Here is a 24707-nt window from a genome sequence, read left to right as displayed (position 1 = left end):
TATATATATATTAACCCCTTTCCCTGCATTTACTTTTCTCCTAACCAACCTCCATTAATTCCTCTTTCACTCTTCCAATCACTTTTACTTCTATCTTCTGTCCTCCTACCTCATAAACATAACATCCTACACCACTTCTATTCTTTCTTTGTCCACTATTTGAAATTATAAACCCTTTTGCTAACTTACTGTTTATATCATAGACAATAATTGAACACATAATTTCTTCATTGCAACAAAACTGTAGACATATTAAAAGGAATTATTTGGTTTAAAGCTGTATACTGTTTGCATTGGGTGCTGTTAATATTGGTCTCTCCCTTTAAAGGCAAGGTACAGGAAACCCCCAGGGATAGTATAAGACTACAGGAAAGACACTGTATTGGCTTTTGTCCACACTGCTAGATGGGCAGACACATGAACAACATGGAAAAACTAGGTAATAATGCAAACTAAGATGCTCCAATAATAAAATCCATTGACAACAATGTAAAAGAAATGTCAGAGATGGAGTTTGGAATATTCATAATTAAAGCAACCTGTGACATGAAGAATGATGTAAGGAATAGAATCAGAGATAAATTTCAGGAGGTGAAAGATCATATCAATAAAGAGAGATCCTAAAAAGAAATCAAGAGCAGAAATCCTCAAAATGAAGAAATCAACAAATCAAAATAAAAATTCAATTGAAAGCATCATGAACAGACTAGATCACTTGCAAGAAGCAGTTTTAGGCAATGAACATGAAATATATAATGTTGAAAATCAAATTGACCATGCAGATAAAATGGCAAGAAATCATGCAGAGAACTTCCAATAATTATAGGATAACATGAAAAGACCAAGTTTAAGATTTATCAAGATAGATGAAGGCACAGAGATACAAACCAAATGAATGCACAATGTTTACAATGAAATAATATCAGAAAACTTCTCAAACCTAAAGAATGAAATGGAAAATCAAATAGGAGAGACTTTTAGGATCCTTAATGTACAAAGTTAAATCAGACCCACATTAAGGCATTTTATAATAAAAATGACTTACATGAAGTATAAGGACAGAACTTTAAAGGCTGGGAGAGAAAAATATCAGATTAAGCATAGGTGGAAAATAATTTGGATCCCAGCTGATTTTTCAACACAGACCCTCAAGGTTAGGAGGCCCTGGAATAATATATACCAAGCTCTGAAAAAAATGAAGCCAACAAATAATTCTATACCCAGCAAAATTAAGCTTTAGGTTTATAGATGAAATAAAAGCCTTCCATGATAAACAAAAGTTAAAAAGAATTCACAGCAAGAAATCCTACATTACAGAATATTCTCAACAAAATATTCCATAAAGATGAAATTAAAGAAAATGAAAAACAGCAAAGGGAGAATCTACATTGAATGAATAGTCAATCAAAGGCTAAACTAATTTAAATTAAACATGAGAAATGATAAAAATGACCAGGAATACATATCATATCTCAATATCATTGAATGTTTATGGCCTAAACTCATCAATCAAAGGACAAAGACTGGCAGATTTATTAAAAACAAGATCCAATAATATGCTGTGTTCAATGGACACACCTCATAGACAACGACATCCATGTACTGAAGGTGAAAGAATGGAAATAAAAGACCTCACCTGGATTATGTAAACAAGCAGGAGTTTCTACCCTCAGATAAGTTAAAATGGATCTAAATCCTAAGTATATCATAAGGGACAAAGAAGAATATTTCACACTGCTTAATGAAATTGTACATCAAAAAAACCATAAATTGTAATTGTAAATATTCATGCTCCACTGAAGCATCTATGTGCATTAAACAAACCATTCTCAATTTCAAGAATGAAAAAGACCTCAACACAATAGTGCTGAGTGACTTTTGCTTTTTCTTGTTGTTTTTTTTTTTGGGTATTAAGGGTTGAACTCAGGGGCACTTGACCACTGAGCCATATCCCCAGCCCCATTTTGTATTTTATTTAGAGACAGGGTCTCACTGGGTTACTTAGCACCTTGCCAACATCATTATCAATGGAGAAAAATTGAAATCATTCCCTCTAAGGACTGGAACAAGACAAGGATGCTCTCTTTAACCACTTTTATCCAACACTGTTTTTAAATCTCTAGCCAGAGCAATTAGAGAGGAGAAAGAAATTAAAGGGATAGAAATAGGATAAGAAGAACTCAATCACTATTTGCCAGAAATAAAATTCTATAATTAGAAGATCCAAAAACGTCTACCAGAAAACTTCTAGAACTAGTAAATGAATTCAGCAAAATAGCAGGACATACAATCAACACCCATAAATCAAATGCATTCCTATACATCAGTGATGAATTCACTGAATAATAAATTAGGAAAACTACCCCATTCATAATAGCCTCAAAAAAGTGGTAATCAATCTAACAAAATATGTCAAAGACCTCTACAGTGTAAACTACAGAACATTAAACAATGAAATTGAAGAAGACCTTAGAAGATGGAAAGATCTTCCATGCTCTTGGATAGGCAGAATTAACATTGGCCATACTACCAAAAGTATTGTATAGATTTAGTGCTATTCCTATTAAAATGCCAATGACATTCTTCATATAACTAGAAAAGCAATCATGAAATTCATTTGGAAAAATAAGAGGCTCAGAATAGGCAAAGCTATGCTGAGCAAGAAAAGTGAAGCAGGAGGCATCACTTTTAGACCATAAATTATACTACAGAGCCATAGTAACAAAAATGGCATGGTACTGGCACCAAAACAGATACAAGACCAATAGTACAGAATAGAAGAAACAGCGACAAACCCACATAAATTTGTCTAGTGACAAAGGAACAAAAACACATTGAAGAATATATAGCTTCTTCAACACATGGTGCCAAGAAAACTGGAAATCCATGTGTAGCAAAATGAAATTAGATGCTTATCTTTTACCCTGCACAAAACTCAACTCTAAGTGGATCAAGGATGTTGGCTTTAGACCAGAGGCCCTGTGCCTAATAAAAGAAAAAAAAGGCCCAATTCTTCACCATGTGTACTATGGATCTGAATTCCTTAACAACACTCCTAAAGCACAAGAATGAAATCAAGAATCAATAAATGGGATGGAATCACACTAAAAAGATTCTTCACAGAAAAGGAAACAATCAATAATGTGAAAAGAGAGCCTACAAAAGGGGAGAAAATTATTGCCACATGTACCTCAGATAGAACATTAACATCTAGGATCTACAAAGAACTGAAAGTAGCTTACCCTAAAAAATCCCAAAACCAAAACCAAAAACAAACAAACAAACAAAAAACCAATAAATAAATGGGCAAATGAACTGAACAGGTATTTCACAGGAGAATAAATATTATCAGTCAACAAATATATGAAAAAATGTTCAACATTTCTAGCAGTTGGAAGAATGCAAATTCAAACTACATTGAGGTTTCATCTCACTCCAGTCTGAAAGGCAATTATCAAGAATATAAGGAGCAGTAAATGTTGGTGAGGATGTGAGGAAAAAGGTGCATTCATACATTGTTGTTTTGACTGCAAATTGGTACACCCACTCTCAAAAGTAGTATGGAGATTTCTCAGAAAAGTTGAAATGGAACCACCATTTGACTCAGCTACCTAAGTCTTGGTTTATACTCAAAAAGACAAAATGAGCATACTACAGTGACTAAGCTATGGGAAGCCAGTCTGAAAGACCATGCCTTCCAGTCCTGAAGCATGAGGCTCTGAACAATCTTTGTGGCTTGGGTGTTGACCCAGCTCGGATAGCAAGGCTAGTCTTCAGGTGTAAGTTTACCCCTGGGGTTGAATTACACTCACCTGCTCCCTTGTAGTCCTACTCCTTCTGCCCTTTCATGGATAGAACTTTCTAAGAATTCACATTCCTTGATGGTAGTTTTTATTACTGGGGAACTATCTTGACAAAATTGTTTGAAAAAGTAAAAACCATTATGAGCCAATGTACTCATTGCCCCCTTATTTCTGTTAACCATTCTATGTAAAATAGTAATCCTGTTGTCCTCTAAATTCCTTTTCCTGTTTTTTATGGCATTTATTTTTTTATTGGTTGTTCAAAACATTACAAAGCTCATGATATATCATCTTTCATACATTTAACTCAATTGGGTTATGAACTCCCAATTTTACTCCAAGTACAAATTGCAGAATCACATCGGTTACACACTCACATTTTTACATAATGGCATATTAGTGACTGTTGTATTCTGCTACCTTTCCTATCCCCTACTATCCCCCCTCCCCTCCCCTCCCCTCCCATCTTCCCTCTCTACCTCATCAGCTGTTGTTCAATTCTCTCTCTTGTTTCCCCCCTCTTTCCCCTCACAACCTCTTATATGTAATTTTGTGTAACATTGAGGGTCTCCTACCATTTCCATATCCTTTTGCTTCTCTCTCCCTTTCTATCCCTCCACTCATCTTTGTTTAATGTTAATCTTTTCTTCATGGTCTTCCTCCCTGTTCTGTTCTTAGTTGCTCTCTTTATATCAAAGAAGACATTTGGCATTTGTTTTTTAAGGATTGTCTAGCTTCGCTTAGCATAATCTGCTCTAATGCCATGTCTGAGATGGCATTTATTAACATCTGAAATTTATTTATTATTAGTCCCTCTCAGAACTCCTAGCATTTAAGCCCCAGGAGAGTTTGCCTACTTTTTTCAGTACAATACTTTCAGTTGATAGTTGTTAAATGAAGAAGTACTTCCAAAGATTCTGAAAAAAGGAAATTATTCTCAAAATTATGACTTATTCACTTAATATCAGTGTGAAACTATTAGGTTACATTTTAAGAATAATAACATGGAGAAGTATAAAACCTGAAATGATAAAGTTAAAATAAAAATAAATCCTTATGTCCTTACACAGCCATGCAACACATGATGTTTTGATCCACACTGGCATATATAATGGTGGTCCCATAAGATTACAATGGAGCTGAAACATTCCTCTTGCTTAGTGACATAACTACATCATAGTATAGCACATTACTCATATGTATGTGCTGGTAATGGAGGAAACAATTCTAGTGTCTTGCCAGTCTTATAAAAGTATAGCACATTAAATTGTGTCTAGTACATAAAGCTTAATAATGATAATAAAGACTCTGTTACTGTTTATATATTGACTCAACTATACTTCACCATTATTTTAGAATATATTCCTTCTACTTATTAAAACATCTATTGCATATTTATTGGTGCCTACTAAAATGCCAAAGCTTAAGAAAACACACTAGAATATAGGTGTCCTCCAAACTAAAATTATTAGTAATTTTCCAGGTTTATATTTATGTTATCCTAAAAGCATTATGACCATCACCTTTAAGAAAAAAATATAATTAAATGTGTCCAAAGACTTGGCTTTCCAAACCATGCTAATCTGATTAAAAATCGGACACTGGTAACCTAAAATAATAATAAAAACAATCAGCAAACCAGTCAAATTAACTGGTGGTTCATGTATTCCATCTGATTTTCAAAATTATTATACAAACTGAATTTGCTTTGCATGTAATAATTTTGCTTTGTACTTGCCTTGTACAATATCATTACCATTGTCTTTTGGTGTTTTGCAGAAGTGCCACAGCTAACAAAACAACCTGGGTTAATTTGAGATAATAAAAGCTCACCTACAGGAAAGATAAAATATAATGCTGACCTCAGTACTAATACTGACCCCAATTAATGGAAAGGGGTAGCTGTAAAAATTATAGACATTAAAGCTGAAACTATTACTTCCACTTCAAGAGTGGTGAAGGACCTTCTCAATGTTTTAAACCAAATCTTGGAGACTAAAGCCATGGAATTAAAATGAGTGAGGAAAGAGCCACCAATAAATAGGCCCTTGCATTCTAAAGTCATCCAGGATCCAGAGAATGACAGAACCCCACTACAGGTTGTACAAATCTGTGATGTCCTGATGTCCTGATCTGGGCGATCTTGAGGATCCTGCACAACAGGAAGTGAACCAGTATATCTTAGGCAAAGAGGAGGATTATTGAAGAGAGAAATGTCCTTGATATTTCCATGAGAAGTCAGGTTTGGTCAGCAAGACCCTGACCCTTCCTGCAGACAGCACAACCAATCAAGAAGAAGACAAAAGGCTTTTCACAAGTTCCCAAGAGGGACCTTAGAGGAATCTCATGTGACCTTAATAGTAGATAGAAACAAGATCAATTTTTGATCAGTTTGCTCTTAAACACCTGTTGGAAAAGTATAACCAAAACACAGTCAACATGGACATATCAAAGGAAAGAAGGTTCATTAGACTATCTTCTTTTAGTATAACATGAGATGCACACTTGTGTCAGCCCTACCAAAAGTAAGTAGAGAGGCCATAGAGAAAGAGGTCTGATGCCTGAGTGTCGGATAAGAACTATCAAAAGAGACTCTGCTAGAATCATGTTGTCCCTGAATTAATTTAAGGCTAATCATGATTTATTTTTTTAAATCCAAATTCTGAGATGTGTAAAGGCAAATAAAAGTATTAAAGCTTACTTGCTAAACGTTTGGTTATAGCCAGTATTAAGACTAATCTCTGGCAAGTATATATCCTCTTCTACTGTTCAACCCTTGCCCTCTAAATCTTCTAATATAGTCTGAATCTTCAAGATTACAACAGTTATATGTTGAAAAGATGGTAACACAAACATTCCAGCCAATTTCCACAACTGAGGCCAGTAATTCTGTCAGTTCATGGAGAGGCCACAAAGGAGGGACTGAACACCACCAAGAACAAGGTGAGGAGCTCACAGTGGGTCTTCCCCCACAGCTGCAGCTTGAGATGACAGCACACCAACTGGCCCCTTGACTGTACCTACTGAAAAACTGGACCTAGACACACCAGATAAAAAAGGACTGGAAAGTACAGAGGGCCATTCCAGAGACATGTATAAACACAGAATTGCAGGTGTGTGGCCTTCCAAGGAGGACATTGTCTATGTACTGGGCTGGACTTCTCTTCCCACCCTGAGCATCAGGGAGTGTCCTGGGAGGTCTCCTGTAGAACTTCAGAGGTAGAAACTCCATGGTAGCCAGCCTGCCTGTCAGCCTGTGACTCTGGGCCCTGGATGATGAGTGAGATCACTGGCTCAAAGGGCTTCGGATCCTGACAGTGACAACAAAGCTCCAAAAGAGATTCCCAAGGCTGCAGGAGTCTTGCCTCCAAATGAATATCCATATCCATGTTGGTGAATAATAATGGGTTTGCTGCAAACATGAAAGGAAATCCAGAACATCCAATCCCTAAGTCCACAAAAGTGGGAGGGCAGATATGGGAATGTCATCCCTGGACACTTTTGTGTTCCATGGAGTGTGGTGGTACAGCAGGCAAATGTGAGAATGCAGCCTGCTGGAGTGAGCAGAAGCAAGTCATTAAAAGTGTTTTCTCATCCTGGGTCACTGATAATACAGGAAGGAAAAGTAGCCATTTATTGTCACCCAGGGCTCAGCCAAACAGGTGTTTTAATAGCATGTTATTTAGTTTTTGCAACAAAAATGACTGCTAACCTAGCAATTATATTTGCAGGACAAGTGACCCAATTCCAAACAAACTAGAAGACAACTGCTGTGTGTTCAGGAAATTACTCACTTTCTGATTCCTCTCCCACATTATTTTCTATTGCTGTGATCCCAAAGCACATACTGTCATATTAGTCTAGTATCTAATTTGCCAGCATCATCAACTTCATGGTTATGAGTCATGACTTTTGAAACACAAGCCCCAAATTGTCCAACTGGTGTGAAAACAGACCAGTGGTGATGAAGGTCATGGTGAAAGGTCCTGAACTTTCTGCTGAAATTGAAAAGACCATGTCTGAGATGATGACAATGTGGCTGGATGAAGAGTTAATGAAGCACAAGAGTGAGGCATCAGACCCATTTAACCCTACTGCAGTGGTGGCAGAGTTTGAGAAACAGGATGATTCTTTCCAATGAGCAAAAGTTTGACTCCCTTTGGAAGAGGCAGGATGTCCAGTGACCCATCTGAAAAGGTGATTCAGCTACAATGACTCAGATTTAAAGAGGACCAAAACTCTCCTGGAGCAAGAGGAGACATCATGCCTGCCCAGGGCATGCTGGGCCACAACGTCCAGCAGCAGAAACCCATTGGACATTGTTGACACTCAGCATCTCCAGAACTAGAGTTCCAGAGGAGGCATTGGTTAGTACAATATTTGCTTTCTGGAGTCACTCTAAGTTTGGAGGTTTGAAAAGACTCAATAATGATGACCCACCAACTTTTTGTGGGAGAGATATTCTAAAGGAAGTACCACAAAGTAGAAGCCTCTCTGTGGGTATTTGACATTCATGCAATTCTGGGGAACATGTTACAAAAATTTTGCAAATCTTCATAAGGATCTAAACATTTCTTACCCAGCAAGTGGCCCTCTGTCAATGTAAACTGCACAGTGGTTGCTTGGGGCCCATGTTCTGTGGAGGAGGAGGAAGAGGACATGCTGCAACTATCTGGATTCTGGCTTAAGTCCCAAGACACAGTTCTTGGTTGGAAATCAGTATGTCAGGCCTAAATATCAAGATAACATTTCTGTTCATCTGTGAATAAGCTGAAGTTTGTGGAGCTACTTTTTCTCATAGCACTTTATTTTGAATGTTGTTGGCTTGTGCTGAGCATTCTTATTTGAGAAAATTATTTGTTTTATAATATCCTTGAGCTACAACTCAGTCTTGAAAAAATGCCATAAAATTGGTGCCACTTTCTTTTATTTATTCAACTGAACTAATATTGTTGTATTCACATTTTAAGTATGTGTGTTTACCTTAATTCTTTTTGGCATTCCAGAAAAAAAGTAATTCCAAAACATTTATTTTCTAGATAGAACTTTTCCTAGAGATTTTACCAAATAGATAATTTTAGGAGTAAAATTTATTGTGTATGTATCCCACTGGAAAGTCACAAAGGTTCTTAAACTGTTTTTTATACATTCATTTTTAAAGGACTTTTAAAAACGTTGTTTGAAATTTCTTGGTTTTTATTTTTATAAATGTGTCAGAGTTTCAAAGTATATTATTTTTCAAAGCCATTTAGTTTTATTTCAGTGGATAAGCTGTAAAGTGACTGGAAATTTTTATTTTTTTGGTACCAGGGATTGAAACCAAGGTCTCTTAACCACTGAGCCACATCCCAGCCATTTTCTATATTTTATTTAGAGACAGGGTTTGGGTGAGTTGCTTTTGCTGAGGCTGGTTTTGCACTCACATTCATTCTGCTGGAGATATTTGAACTAATGGGATTTCAGGCATGCACCACTGCTCTAGGCTATGACTGGGAGTTTTTCCTTGTAAAAAGTGGGCTTGTCCTTTGTTGGGCTTCTAGATGGCCTTTCCAGCCTTGGCTGTCACAGGAGGCAGGAGCAAGTCTCAATTCACTATTCCCACTCTCCTAAGTTGCTGCTGAGCCAAATCACATCTTACAAGAGAAGGGGGATCAGAAGAGGGCAGTGTGGGAAATTGGAAAGGAACTTGCCTGTGTCCCTCCAGGGACTCCATAGAAAGTATAGTCATGCCAGCTAGTTGTGCCAGCCCTGATCTTTCTAGACACCATAGCCATTCTGTAAAGGTGACACACCCAGAATCAGCCAGGGCTGTTGCAGCATGGTTGTGCTAATACACCATCCACACAGACAATGTCCTGGCACATGACCCATAGTCCCAAATTTGCAGTTCCATAGGCCCATTTGTCTCAGGCCACTGTCTTTGGCTGCTTTTTTGCTATGAGAATTATAATTTTTAAGTTGAACTGGACCCCAGGTTGCATTCATCCTAACTGGCTTCAGACAAGGGTGACATGACTGTCTAAACTTGTTTCTTGCACATCAAACTATCACTGAGTCCTTGAACCCATAACTTTATTGAAATTAAATTAATATGTGGGAGTATCATAATCCAAGCCACAGAAAAAGGACACCAGCTTCTTCAGTAAAATTGATATTAATCAGACCAATTTCAAACTAACAAAGGTATTATTCAGTTTTCAAGATTAAATTTCTGGGAAAGCAAGACTACTTTAAAATAAATAAATTTCTCCAACTCCTTCATTTCTGAATTATAGGTCTAGAACATCAGAAAATACTTTAGTAATTATGAGTCTTACTAACTCTAATGGCAAATACTAACTTCAGTGTTGTTCCATATTGTTTAAATTTTCTTAGGAAATCATATCCAATGGCAACCAAGAAACTTGGTCGACCACACTGAAATGTCTCATTTTTCAAGTACCCACCCTAGTAAAGAAGGATAGGAAGCAGTTGCATTTTATCCAGACATACATTAGTTTATTGCCCCCAACCCCCACAAAAAAATGTTTGTCCTTGCTTCCATCAACCTCAAGTGGGCAAGTGACATCACAGAACTTTTTCTCAGCTGGCTTTCTTTTTCTTTCTTTCTTTTTTTTTTGACCAAAAATAAAACCAGGTGTTTGCTTTGTGTCCAAAATACTTGTTTCAAATTATAGAATAGTAATAATTTGACCACAGCACTTCACATGTGAAAATCCAGGTACATTAGCTTGAAAGGGGATATGATCAGTCTATATACAAGTATTGTGTTTATTTGAATAAATGTGAAAAGAACAACCCCCAAATAAAACAAAATACAGATTTGTAAAACAGTCTGATGTGTTTAGACATAGTTTATTATTGCTGACAGTTGCTATTGCTCTTTCCTAAAATGGCTGTAAGTGTATATCTAACGAGGTCCAACAATGAAGGTAGCCCTGCAAATGTGGAGACTTCATTGTCTAAAGTAAGGCCTTTGGACTTTCTAATGTAACTAAATGATTCCCAATTCTGAATTACAGAATTGCATGGAAAGTTTTTGAAAAAAATAGCTGTACATATGGTTCATAAATTTCAGAATTATTTTATTTTATTTTTTATTTATATATGATAGCGGAATGCATTACAATTTTTATTACACATTATATTACTCTCACAATTTTTCATATCTGATTGTATACAAAATATATTCACACCAATTCATGTCTTCATAAATGTACTTTGGATAATAATGTTCATCACATTCCACTTTTAATGTAACTTTACATTATGTTAGGAAAATATATTTTATTTTTAAATAAAATATTCAAGTTATAGAAGTAAATAAAACGAGATTCAGGCAGTCAAAGGTCAAATGCTTTCTCTCATATTGTAAAAGTAGAGAGAAATAAAATTCACAATGGGAGCTCCATGACAATAGAAGAGAGTTTAGTGGAGAAGTGGAAGAGAATTGAGGGGAACACTGGAGGCACATGAAATGTGAGGAAGTGCAGGATCAAATTGACCAAATTATGCTAAGTACATATATGAATATACTAGAGTGAATTTAATATTATACAAAGAATCAAAGAAAGAAGGAAAGAAATAAAAACAAAATATAAGGGAGAATAGTAGAGACAGGGGATCAGGAGAAGGGAGAAGAGGAAGGAGACTGGAGGTACTGTGGATGGTAATAGAGCAAATTATATTAAGTGCAAATGTGAATATGTCAAGATAAATCACAGTATTATGTATAACTACAATGTATTAATAAAAACAGAAGGGGCGGGGGCAGTAGCTCAGTGGCAGAGCACTTGCCTACCATGTGTGAGGCACTGGGTTTGATTCTTCTTACCACATAAAAATAAATCAATAAAATAAAGCAATGCTGTCCATCTAAAATTACAAAAATATTTTAAAAAATAAAAACAAAAAAAATCATTAAGGAAAAGAAAGACATCACAAAAATGAGTAAATATAATCTTGGTTTAAACTTATTCAGTTAGAATGGAGATGTGGAAACATTCATTTATTTGCAAGCAAATAAGCGAATTTTGGAAAATTTGCTATAGATGACAATGAGTCTCTAGCATAGAGAATTTCAGAGTTTAGCTTGCTTACTCAGTTCTTTCCAACTCAAATAAATATGTGAGGATGGTCTGTGATGGAAATAATTCACAGTAAATACAGCGACTTAGAAATATTTTGCGATTCTGGTGGTTAGAATTATTGGGTGCTTAAACAAAGACAACCAGAGAAAGGAGTAGAGTAGAGAGTAAGGAAAAGTGATATAAAACAATGGTATTTAATGATAATAGTGCAATTTTATGGAGAAACATGAGACTTAGAGAGTTGTGGAATAACAAGAAAGGAGAAAAAACCATTGTAGTAAAAGTCTAACAGTCAGTAGTAGAATCAAGTTATTGATATTTTATAAAAATCATGAAGAATTAAAAGAAACATAGCAATTTCCCATCCACCTGATACTCCCCAATCACTAAATGTAGGTTTTAGTCAGCATGAATGGGATGTTTTTGAATATTAAGATAGGTGTTTATTAAGTTAATTTTCGTAAGACCGAGTTCTTAGTTCAGGACTGCATTCCAGTTTTATATTGTTCAAGAGGAGAATAAACTTCTGTTCATCTAAAAGATCAAGTGTGTAGTGTGGGGAGATCCTATGTGAGATCCATTCAGTTTGAACACTGAATTTTCAGAGGTTGCTGGTGGTGAATGCATTCAAATTAAGAGAATGACACTGGTATATGAGGCTCCGAGTATTTATTGTAAATGAGAAACTTTCTAGTAATGAAGAAGACAGAACTCTCTTTTATCAGGAAACAATATCATAAGGAGTTATCTGCAGACTTGGTTACACAAAATACAAAACACAACAAAACACCACTACAAGGTGTTAGGCTCAACATCATCATATCCAGGGTCTTCTTTTCTCAGGACAAATAAGGATTTTGTCTCTTCCATGTTAGAATTGTCAGCTTCTTTGAGAGACTGAGGAGAGATGCCTGGAACAGTAAGAGAATCCTGATTTTAGTGGTGACAAATATGACAGTCCAGAGTCCTCTTGCAAAATGAAAAGACTAGTAGAGTGGCTAGAAAACATCTATGGGGAACCAGTACTTTTCTGGAAGGGTTAATAGAGTTATATCACATTGACTATGTCCTAGGCATATGTCTTGATTTGAACAATTAGAAGGAGAATGAGTTAAAAATGGTGAGGAGTGGCAAAGAGATGCAAGTGCTCTCTTGCACACCAGGGTGGTCTGATTCCTTAAGCACACCAGGCAGAAGATGACCTCTCACAATTCCTCCATACCTCAATTTCTTTCACAGTATTCATGACAACAGCTTGGGTCCAGATGCCAAAGAAGGGCAGCTTATTTTCTTTCTTTCACAGTATTCATGACAACAGCTTGGGTCCAGATGCCAAAGAAGGGCAGCTTAACTAAATTCAATAGTTTCCTTTTCCCACGGACCACATGACCATGCACAAGTGGAAAGCCCACTTCTAAAATATGACACTATATATTATTTCAAACAATAAGAGAATTATTCCTTCTAGCATGGGAAATTTCAATATTTCTATTTAAGGCTATTGTACATTATGGATTAAAGTGGGAAATGTTAATGAAAATAATTGGTTATGTGCTTCATTATAAATAAATTTTTAGCAATGCAAGGTTGGTCAGCACATGTGAATCAATAAATGCAATCCATCACATAATAGAATTCAGAACATAAGTTATATAAACAACTCAATAGATGCAGAAAACAATTCATCAACAAAATTTAGCATCCATTCATGTTAAAAATCACTGAAGACACTAGGGATAGAAGAAAATTATCTCACTCTTATCAAGGCTATACATGACAAACCCAATATCACATCAAAATGAATGGTGAGAAAATAAAAGCATTTCCTCTCAAATCTAGAGTAGGGTAAGGATTCATAACCTTACTATACCTATTTAATATAATTCTTGTAATATTAAGTATATCAATTAGACAGGAGGAGGAAATTGAATGGATATAATGAGAAAAAATTCAAATTATCTCTATTTGCAGATGTATGATTCTATACATAGAATCTCTTTCAGAAGAGTTTTAGTGTGGACTAATAAATATGGCAAAGCAGAAGGATACAGGATCAACATACAAAAATTAAAAGTTTTTCTATATGCCAATAGTAAAACCAACCAAATAAATGAAGGAAAATATTCCATTGAAAATAACCTGAAACATACATATTTTAAAACATTTAATATAAAAAATGCTTAATGTTTGTAAAAAATTTGAAAACTACGTTTGTCATATATGGTTTTAGATAAATAAAATATAAAAGCTTTAAAAAAAAGAAAATAACCTGAAACAAACAAATGAACAATAACAAAAACAATAACAAAAAAACATGAAAATAAACCTAGCTAAGAAGTTGAAAGACCTCTAAAATAAAACTATAGAACACTGAAGAAATAATTTTAAAGAAGACTATAGAAGGTGGAAAGGCATCTGTTGTTCTTCAATAAGCAGATTTAATATTGATAAAATGATATACAACCAAAAGCAATCTATAGTTTCAATCAGTCCCAATCAAAATATCAATGACTTTCTTCACAGAAATGGAAAACTCAGTCCTAAAATTCATATGGAAGAATAAAAGATCCAGAGTAACCAAAGGAATACCAAGAAAGAAGAACAAGGCTGGGGCATCACAATTCCCATGCTCAAATCATGCTGCAGAGCTCTACTAACAAAAATAAAATGGCATTTTTATGAAAACCAACATGAAAGTCACTGGACTAAAAGTCACAGAGATAAACCCACACAGATATAGTCATCTGATGCTTGACAAAATCAGTAAAAACACACATTGGAGAAAAAAATGGATGTTATGGTTTGGATGTGATGTGTCTTCCAAAAGCTCATGTGTGAGAAAATGCAAGAGGAGAAACAATTGGATTGTAAGAGCCTTTATTCAATTTTTGCATTTTTCCCCTGATGGGGATTAACTGCCTGGTAACTGAAGGGTGGTGGGTTGTGGGTTGAGGGGGTGGGTCCCTGAAGGCAAGGCCTTGGGTATATATTGTCTTGTGGAGAGTGGAGTCTGTCTCTTCTTCCTGATCACCATGCAGGCTGCTTCCTTCTGCCACACTCTTCCACCATGAGGTTCAGCCACACCTTGAGCTTCAATGAATGGAGTCTGCTGTTTATAAATAGATACCTTTGAGATCTTGAGCCCCTGCATAAATCTTTTCTCCTCTACAATTGTGCTGGTTGGGTCTTTTAGTCAAAGAAGTGAAAGAGCTGACTAAAGGAAGGGCAGCAGAAAAAAATAGACATTATTATTGCTGTATGTATATACGTGACTGTATGACCATTGTGATTCTGCAACCCGTACAATCATAAAAATGAGAAATTATACCCCATTTGATTCAAATGTATGAAATGTCAAGATCATTGTAAAAAAAATAAAAATAAAACATTGATATAAGTGGAAAAAACTGACTAAATGGACTTTTTAACAAATGGGAAAACACTAGGAAAACAAGATATCCATATGTAGAAGAATGAAAGGAACTCCCTCTATCTCACCCTGCAAAAACATCAACCAAAATGGATCCAAGGCCTAGTAATTAGACAAGAATATTTACAATTGCTAGAAGAAAACATAGGGCCAACTCTCCAATACACAGGCACAAACAGTGTTTAATAAAACTCCCAAAGCTCAAGAAATGAAACCAAGACTCATTGGGGCAGCTTCAAATTTAAAAACTTCAAACAGCAAAGGAAACAGGATGTTGAAAAGAGAACCTGAAGAATGGGAGAAACTCTTGCCACTTATTCTTATGACAGAAGATTCATATCCAGAATATGTAAAATCAAAATAACTCAAATAACCCAGTCAGTCAATGGGCAAGTGATCTAAACAGATACTTCTCAGAAGATGACATGAAAATGGCAAAGAAATATATAAAAAATCTGTTCAACATTCTTAACAATAAAGGAAATGAAATAAAAGTGAGGTTTCATCTCATCCCAGTTAGAATGACAAGATTCAAGATAAATAATAATCATTTCCTTGTTTAGGTTATTGTGAATTGAATAATTTTCCTGATTTTAGTTTCAGCCGATTCATTATGGGATTTTTGAAAAGGTATTAATTTAAAAAAATATTAAATTCTTTTAGTTGTAATTGGACACACTACATTTATTTTATTTGTTTATTTTTATGTGATGCTGAGATGGAAACCTGGGCCTTGAATGGGCTGCACGAGTGCTCTACCACTGTGGCACAACCCCAACCGAAAAGGTATTGATTTTTGAATGCTGATTTTGTATTCTACTTTCCTCAATTTGTATATAAGTTTTAGAATTCTTCTGATGGAGATGTTTAAGTATACTACATATAGGATCCTTTCTTCAGGAAACAGATAATTTGGCCTCTTCATATTTGTATCTCTTTAATTTCTTCTCGTCTGATTGCTCTGACTTTAGTTTCAATAACTATATTGACTAGGGGTGGTGAGAGTGAACATCCTTTTCTTGTTTCTGATTTCAGAGAAAATATTTTTAGTTTTTCTTCATTCAATAGGAAGTTGGCTTTGCATTTGCTATACATAGCCTTTAAATGTTGAGATAAGTTCTTTCTATCCCCAATTTCTTAAGAAGTTTTAACATGAATGGGAACTAAAATTTATCAAATGTGTTTTTCTTTATCTATTGAACTGATCATGTGATTCTTATCCCTAGATGTATTTTTTTGGTGAGTTAAATTTATTGATTTGCATATATTGAGCTATCCTTGCATCCCACTCACACGAAACCCACTTTTTCATTCCATACTATCTTGTTAAAGTGTCTTTGAATGTGCTTTAGTAATATTTTATTGAAAATTTTTGAGTCTGCTTCATTCAGGGACATTGGTCAGTAATTTTCCTTCCTTGATGTGTCTTTGTCTTGTTTTGGTGTAAGAGTAATACTGGCTTTATAGAATAAATAAGGAAGTGTTTCCTCCTTTTCTATTTCATGGAATAATTTGAGGAAGATAGGTAAAATTTCTCTCTGAATTATTTGATAGGACTTCTTTTGTTGGAGAACTTCTATTTGCTGCTTCAGTATCATTGCTTGATATTGGTCCGTTTAAGTTTTCTAGATTTTGCTGGTTTGATTTCTACCTAGAAATTGGTTAATATCTTCTAGATTTAATAGTTTTAATATAAATTTTCAAAATAGTTCCTAATGAGCCTCTGGACTTCTGAAAGGTTTATGATTATATCCCTGTTTTTCATCTCTAATTTTATTGATTTGGGTCTTCTCTCTCTTTTGGTTATTTTAGCTAAGGATAGAGCTGTACTAACAAAAACAGCATGGTACTGGCATCAAAACAGACATGAAGACAAATGCAGTGAAATAAAAACACAGAATAAGCTCAAATAGATATTTTCATCTGATACTTGTCAAAGGAACAAAAAACTTATATTGGAGAAAAGAGTCTTTTAAAAAGAATTTGTGCTTGGAAAACTGGATATTTGCATGTAAAAGAAGAATGAATCTAGTTCCCTATCTCTCAACCTGCACAAAGGTCAATTAAAATGAATCAAAGACCCAGGAATTAGACCAGAAACTTTGTGATTGACAGAAGGATATAGGCTTACTATCCCAACATATTGGCACAGGCACCTTATCAAGACCCTGAAAGCTCAAGAAATAAAACTAAGAATCAACAAGTGGGATGGTATCACTTAAAATATTTCTGCCCAGCAAAGGAAACAAGAGAATGAATAGAGAGCCTATAAAATGGAAGAAAATGTTTGCCAGCTATTCTTTTGACAGAGGATTAATATCCAGAATATATAAACATCTCAAAAAGTTAACACCTAAGAAACACTTAATCTAATTAATAAATGGACAGTAAATATAACCAGGTATTTTTCAAAAGAAGTAATACAAAAGGCCAAGAGATATATGAAAAGTTGCTTAACATCTATACCAATCAAGTGAATGCAGATGATATAAGTTTTTATGTCATCTGGCCCCTGTTAGATTGGCAATCATCAAGATTATATATAATAATAAATACTGGAGTGAATGTGGGGAAAAGTACTCATTCATTTTTGGTGGCACTGCAAATTAATACAGCCACTTTGGAAAATAGTATAAAGATTTCTCAAAAGACTAGGAATAAAACAACTTCATGACTATGTCACTCCTTGGTTTTATCCAAAGAACTAAACTAAGCATACTGGAGTGATATTGGCATATCAGTGTTGATGGAAGCACAATTTACAATAGCCAAGTTATGGAAACATCCTGGGTGCCTGTCAGCTGATGAATGAATATAGAGAATGTGGCAAAATTTTACTCATCCATTAAGGAGAATTTAATTATGGTATCTGCATATAAATAGCCGGAACTGGAGAACATCATACTAAGTGAAATATACCAAACTCAGAAAACAAAATTGAATTTCCACTCTTATATGCAGAAGTTGGAGCAAAATAAGACATGAAGGGGAAAAAAGGGGTAGAATTCTGAATTAAAAGTGACTCATGAAAGAAAAAGAGATATCAGTGGAATAGAGTAAGGGGCTTTATGCGAAGGGAGAAAGGATGAGAAAAAGGAGGAACTGTGGAATGAAATCAATGAAATTACGTTAAACATAAATATACCATGATGAAGTATGTGTCTGTGTATCCATATATAATTGTAGATATATATCACTAATTTATTAAAAAACTTATTAATTTAAATTATAATATAATTTTACGTATATTATAATTTAACATAATATAATATAATTTAAATTATAATATAATATAAACTTTGTATATTATAATATAATATAATATAAACTTTATAATTTAAATTATAAATTAACAGAAAGCAGTGGAAGGGGAGCGGAAGAAGGGAGAGGAAAAAAGTGGAATACGTGGAATTAAAATGGAGAAAACTTTATTTTGTGAGTCTATAAATAGTTCAAAATGAACTCTACTATTATGGAGAAATATAATGCACTGTTAAAAAAATTTAAAAATTCAATAAATAAATGTTGGTGAGGATATGAGGATAAAGAAATACACTCATTCATAGTGAGAGGGCAAATTAGTATGACAACTTTGGAAAGCAGTATGAAGACTGTTTAAAAGAGTAAGAATGCAGCTACTATATGACCCTGCTAATCCACTTGTTGATATGTATCAAAAGAGCTGAAGTCAGCATAAAACCGTGATACAGGTACATCAGTGTTTATAATAACTGAGTTTATAGTGACCTAGTTATGGAACCAACTTAGGTGTCTCTTAATGAATGAATGATTAAAAAATTACACACACACACACACACACACACAATACCCACAAACACACATAATAGACTTTTATTCAGTCATAAAGAAAAATTAAATTATATCATTTGCTGGTAAATAGGTGGAACTGGAGAAAATCATGCTAAGTGAAATAATCCAGACTCAGGATGATAAGAGTTGAAAGTTTTCTCTCTTATGCAGAAGCTACATAGAAGTAAGAAATAAAAAGAGAGATATTATGAAAATAGAAGCAATAACAGTGGATTAGAAGTGAGTCGAGGCGAGGCATGACAGGGAGAAATGGAGAGGATCTCTGAAATGAAATTCTCCATATTATGCTCTCTGTGTGCTTGAATATATCATGATGAATTTTACATTTATGTATGAATGTAATGTTCTCACTACAAAAACAATAAATACATAGAAGGCAGACCTGTTGATAAAGAGAAGGTAATCAGGGGGAAGGAGAAAGTAAAGGGGAAGCATTAGATATTTAAATGGAGCAAATTATGCTATATGTATATATAAATATATCAAAATTAATTCCACTATTATGAATAATTATATTGCACTAATTAAAACACTAAAATGCTCTCCAAATTACTTCTCACATGTTTAAAGTCAAGAATACTTGATGTTCAAAGAGAGGTCTCGGTTTGCTTTGTGAAGACTGGAACAAAGCCACAAAGTCTTTGCAGTTCACACAGATATGTATCAATCCCAAGAGCAGGGTGTGCAGACAGAGGACACAAAATTTACCTCGTTTCAGAAGAAATAAAATAGCTTCAGTGAACAGAAAAAGGAAAGCAAATGCATCATCTTGGTTTACAAGGCTACTTAGAATCTTGTAGTAAAGGAAAACTGATCATTGATATGTCCAAATCCATCTTTACCATGATAATAATGCAAGACCACTGGAGACATAGTTATCCAATTACCTGTCTGAGAACACCTGGCATCAACTCCCTCTTCTAGGAAAAAATTCTTCTCCTTCATTCCAAAGGAAGAAGGATGATTTTCAGGAACAGGTAACTGTTCAGCATCATCATAACCACTGCTTGTGGCAACTGCATGCTGTCATCTAGGTTCTGAAAACAGGAAATAAGGAGGAAGAGCAAAATATTTGTTAGTCTTGGTGATATCTTCAGTCTGTTCTAATGAAGAGATTCTATGAGATTCTCATAGCGGAGAAATATAGGTACCATATTCCAAGGCTGTCCCAAAGGCATACATTTGATGTCTATATTCTTAGATCAGGTAAATCATCTAAATATTCCAATGTATGAAATTCAATAATATTTTACTAACATGTCATGCCAAAAAACATCAATAAAACTTATGTTGTAAGTTTGATGCACTCTTTTCAGGCATATGATAAAGGGTTGGAAAATCTGTACATATCAGTGATTTCATCAGGCCCAAGGAGAACCCAGGCTGTTCATATGGCCTCTAAGGCAATGGAGACACAGAAGAGAAGCCTGGCTTTCTCTCTCTCACAGATAGGCTATTCTACCAATTTGAATCCCAGGAGGCATGGATTTCAACCTCCTCTAGTGCTTTGCTGTCCTTGAGATTTAATTTTAAAGAGCACTCCTGCACATGCCTCATCCTAGGAACTCTCCATTTTTACCACTTGGGGAAGGTCCATGATGTGCTCCTTTCTTAGGTCATTTTTAGAGAAGCTCTTCCAATGATTGATAAGTACAGGCATCACACACACTCCTTGTGTTCTAGTGATTATGAAGGTCATTTTTTTTGTCTTAGTATTCCATAAACCACAAAATAGTCCATACATCCCTGTATTTCAGGTCAAATCCATATGTTCTCTTTCACCATAGAATTTGTGAGATGATCAAATTCAAATGTTCTTTTTAAAGTTATGGCCTTGGATTTTATAATGATATATTTGAGGTATGTCTGTGACCTTATGGAAGTATCTGTGGAAACCAACAGCTTAGAATCTCACCTTTCGCTTTCTGTAGACAGAGTGGGTGGAGAGAAAAAGTATTTGTGAACCTGAAGGAAGAGATCCTTCCCATCCTAATCATAGAAAGTTCTTCTCAGATGATAACCTCCTCCTCACTCCCACGTGGCATCCAGGGGAAGACTTGTCTCTACTACCTGGGGCAGATTCAGGGTCTCCATTCTCCTCATTGTCCCCTGTGTAATAGGGTAGCTTAGTTGCTGAGCCATCATTGGATATGGTTCCTAGTACGGAGAAAACATCATAGACAAACACAGGAGGAGGTCCAATGTCATGGTTCAGAAAATATTTTGAAGCTTCATACTTGTAGAGAGAGGGCTTAGGGCTCCTCTCTTAGAAGGATGCTGATAATTTTTATAGTGGTCCAGGAATATTCCTAAAAGTTCTTGTTCTAAATGTTTTGTCCTCAGGTTGGTGGTATTTGAAAAGGTAGAAACTTTAAGGTGTGAGAACTAGTGGGATGAATGAAGTTGTTGGGTGTATCCTCTTGAAAAGAATTGTAGGATGCTAATCTCTTCTTTTTTCTCTTAATTTTCTGGTCACTGTGAGGTGAGCATCTTTGCTACTCCATATGCTCCCAGCATGATAGGCTGCCTTGCACAGGCCAAAAGCAGTAAAACATTTAAAAATGGAAGCCAAATCAAACTTTATTCTTTATAATTTGATTATCTCAGGCATTTTACTTCAGTAATAGAAAGCTACCAGATATGCCATGTGAGGTTGGGTTAGTCATGTGATCTTTGCTTATTGAAGATTCCCACACTGGTAGCAAACTCATGCAAACAAAGGAGGCTGGGCTGTTCAGCAGGCTCTCCTTCTCTGGATTTATGGGGTAATCTAACTCCTGGTAAAGGACCTCATCAATAGCATTTTCAAATGTGGATAAGGGTATAGAAAGCAGAATGAGTTCAGACATTGCTCCTGGAAGTCTTTCCATTACCAACAGACCATGGGATAGATCTAGATTTCTGTCCACCCCTGGATCTTAAACCCAGTCTCCACTAGCACTGCCCACATGGGAAATCATCCTATTTGAGGGCTCCATTTTTTAACCCAGGACAAATTCATGCCTTTTAAGTCTCCAAGTCCATGGTAGAGAAGGCAGTTTTTCATATAATGAGAACAAGACTAAAATGTGTACTTTAAAAAACATTGGCCCAATATTATCATGCATACTTTCACGTCACAGAATTCCCAAGTTCCACCTTGGTGCTGTGCTCTCCATCTGGGCAGCTGAGTTCCCAGGATGATGAGAACAAGAAAGAGAAGGGTTCCCAGGATCATGCAGAGGATCCCAGGTAAGGAGAAGTGCCGCAGTCTGGCTGGGCACAAATCATGAGCCACTGAAGCAGGAACAAACTTTATTTCTGAACTCCACCAGCACACTCCACACACGCTCCTGGGAAAAATGCCGAACGCCACGCCACATGGCTCCTCCAGGGACACACTACACCGACAGGAACTCCCTCCTCCAGAAATCCCTCCTACCACACTTCCCCAACCAATGGGAACTCTCTGGGAGTCCCGCATGAGCTCCAAAGTAGCAGGGTGAGGTGGATAGCAGGGGTCTAATATTCAATTGAATGCAGATCTTAACATAATCATTATCATCTCAATGGCTTGCTGGAGTCACCTTTCAACCAAACATGCCATGCGTCATTCCTACTTGGCAATGGCTCTCAGCATCTCCCCACTTCTGTTTAATTAAACAACAAGCAATGTGGCTTAGGGACCGTGCCTGTTAGGTTGTCCAATACAACATATGGTCTTTACCCGTCATCAGATGAGCTGACCTCTAGGCATCAGCCTCCTGTCTTAGGTTGGTACCACTGCAATTGGATCATACCCGTCACTGACTATGGTCTAGCATACAGCTATACTTGTGGATAGGCCTTTGCACCAGTGTGTGGGGGGGTGAGGTTCTTTGCATCACCTCTGTTGGCCCCCAAATTTGGCCTTGGTGCCAGTGGGGGGTGAGGTTCTTTGCCTCACATCTGTTGGCCCCCAAATTTTAGACCATCACTAGCAGAAGGGAGGAGGATACAAAAATGCTATGACACTAAGCCAATTGATGGCTCCTTTGAAAAATTGTACCACCGGTGACACCATCAGCAAAGATACTCCAGCATTACCACAATTCGCTGTACCAACAGATAGTGCACAATGTATACAAGTGATACATAGTCCAGGCAAGTTCTGCAAGCAGTTCAAAACGGAGGAATCTATCAATATGTCCATTTCCTCCCAAAGTAAATCGACTCCTTGATTGAGCATTACTTGTTGAGTTACTACTCATTGATGCATCAGTTTATACAGTTTACTGTGATAGCTATTGAAGAAGCTGTAGTTTGGTTTCATCCTTGTCTTCACCAGCACTGGGATGAAGATAGGAATTCTGGCAATGATGGCTAAAAAAAAATATGTAACATTCCAACAGGTACTAAGAAAACAATTTTCTGAACAATTTACATTATCCTGAACAGAATTATTAAATATAATGAAAAGGAAAGGTGAAAGTAAACAAACAGATCTGTTAACCTCCTTATTTGTACACATATTAAAACAATCCTCAACAGCTGTTTACCCAATTTAAATTAAACCATTAAAATCATGTGAATAAAAAATAATTCGGATCCATTTTTTCATGAGCGCTCCTCATATATGATACATGGACATACGCACACACAGACATACAACACAAAACACAAATGTGCACACAAACGTACAACACATAACACAATAGTTAAGGCCTTGTAGCTTTACACAGGTGAAATCTCCATTGCAATGTTTAAAAACTCCACATTCAAAAAATAAATCTGATCAGAAAAACATTAACCTAGGTCTGTATGAGCTCAAAAAATAAAATAGAACTTTATGGTGTGGGAAAAGGCAATAATAAAATAGAGATTAAAAAAAGCATACTGGTTAATCACTGTCGCAGATGTAAGAATAGCCAAGCTGGAGCTCTGGATATCAGCTGTTATGGATTTGAGTGAAATCATCTTCTTTTTGGTCTGTAGAAATCGTTTTGGTTAGTCTCTCTGGAATCCAAATCAGCTGCTGTTCTCCCTGTGGAAACACACAAACAGAACCCCGACTGCAGACAATCACTGGGTCAGGACCTTTCCATTGTCCTGTTAGAATATACTTCCAAAGTACCTTAGGCTTATGTACATTTTTTGGACACATATGCCTTTCTGCAAAACTAAGTCCTGATGAATCCAAATTTAAAAAGTATAGAGTAAAAAGGGTTATTTTAAGTTTATCTTTGAGGGATATATACCCCTTTCCAATTCCCTCTTTTTGTTTTAATAAGTAAATTTTAATAGTTTGATGAGCTTGTTCAACTATGCCTTGTCCCTGTGGATTGTATGGGATTCCTGTTATGTGAGTAATTCCAAATGATAAGCAAAATTGTTTAAAAGAGGTAGAAGTATAACCAGGACCATTATCTGTTTTTAACTGTTTTGGAACAATCACAGTGGCAAAATGTTGTAAGCAATGAGCTATAATATCTTTAGTTTTTTCTCCGGCATGAAGGGAGCCCATCAAAAATCCGGAAGAAGTATCAACTGTAACAAGCAAATATTTTAATTTTCCAAATTCTGGCAAGTGTGTGA

At 35.7% G+C, this 24707-nt stretch overlaps 2 pseudogenes; one reads left to right on the top strand and one right to left on the bottom strand.

Annotated features, from left to right (window-relative positions):
* Window positions 1-7347: 7347 nt before the first annotated feature.
* On the top strand, window positions 7348-8311 carry LOC107154874 (annotated as a pseudogene).
* A 4259-nt stretch (window positions 8312-12570) lies between these two features.
* The window catches only part of LOC107154873, a 146942-nt pseudogene continuing 134805 nt past the window's right edge, over window positions 12571-24707 (bottom strand).

This window comes from Marmota marmota, unplaced genomic scaffold (genome assembly GCF_001458135.2).
Source record: "Marmota marmota marmota unplaced genomic scaffold, marMar, whole genome shotgun sequence".
Taxonomy (NCBI): Eukaryota; Metazoa; Chordata; class Mammalia; order Rodentia; family Sciuridae; genus Marmota; species Marmota marmota.
This window is presented reverse-complemented; position numbering and strand designations above follow the sequence as displayed.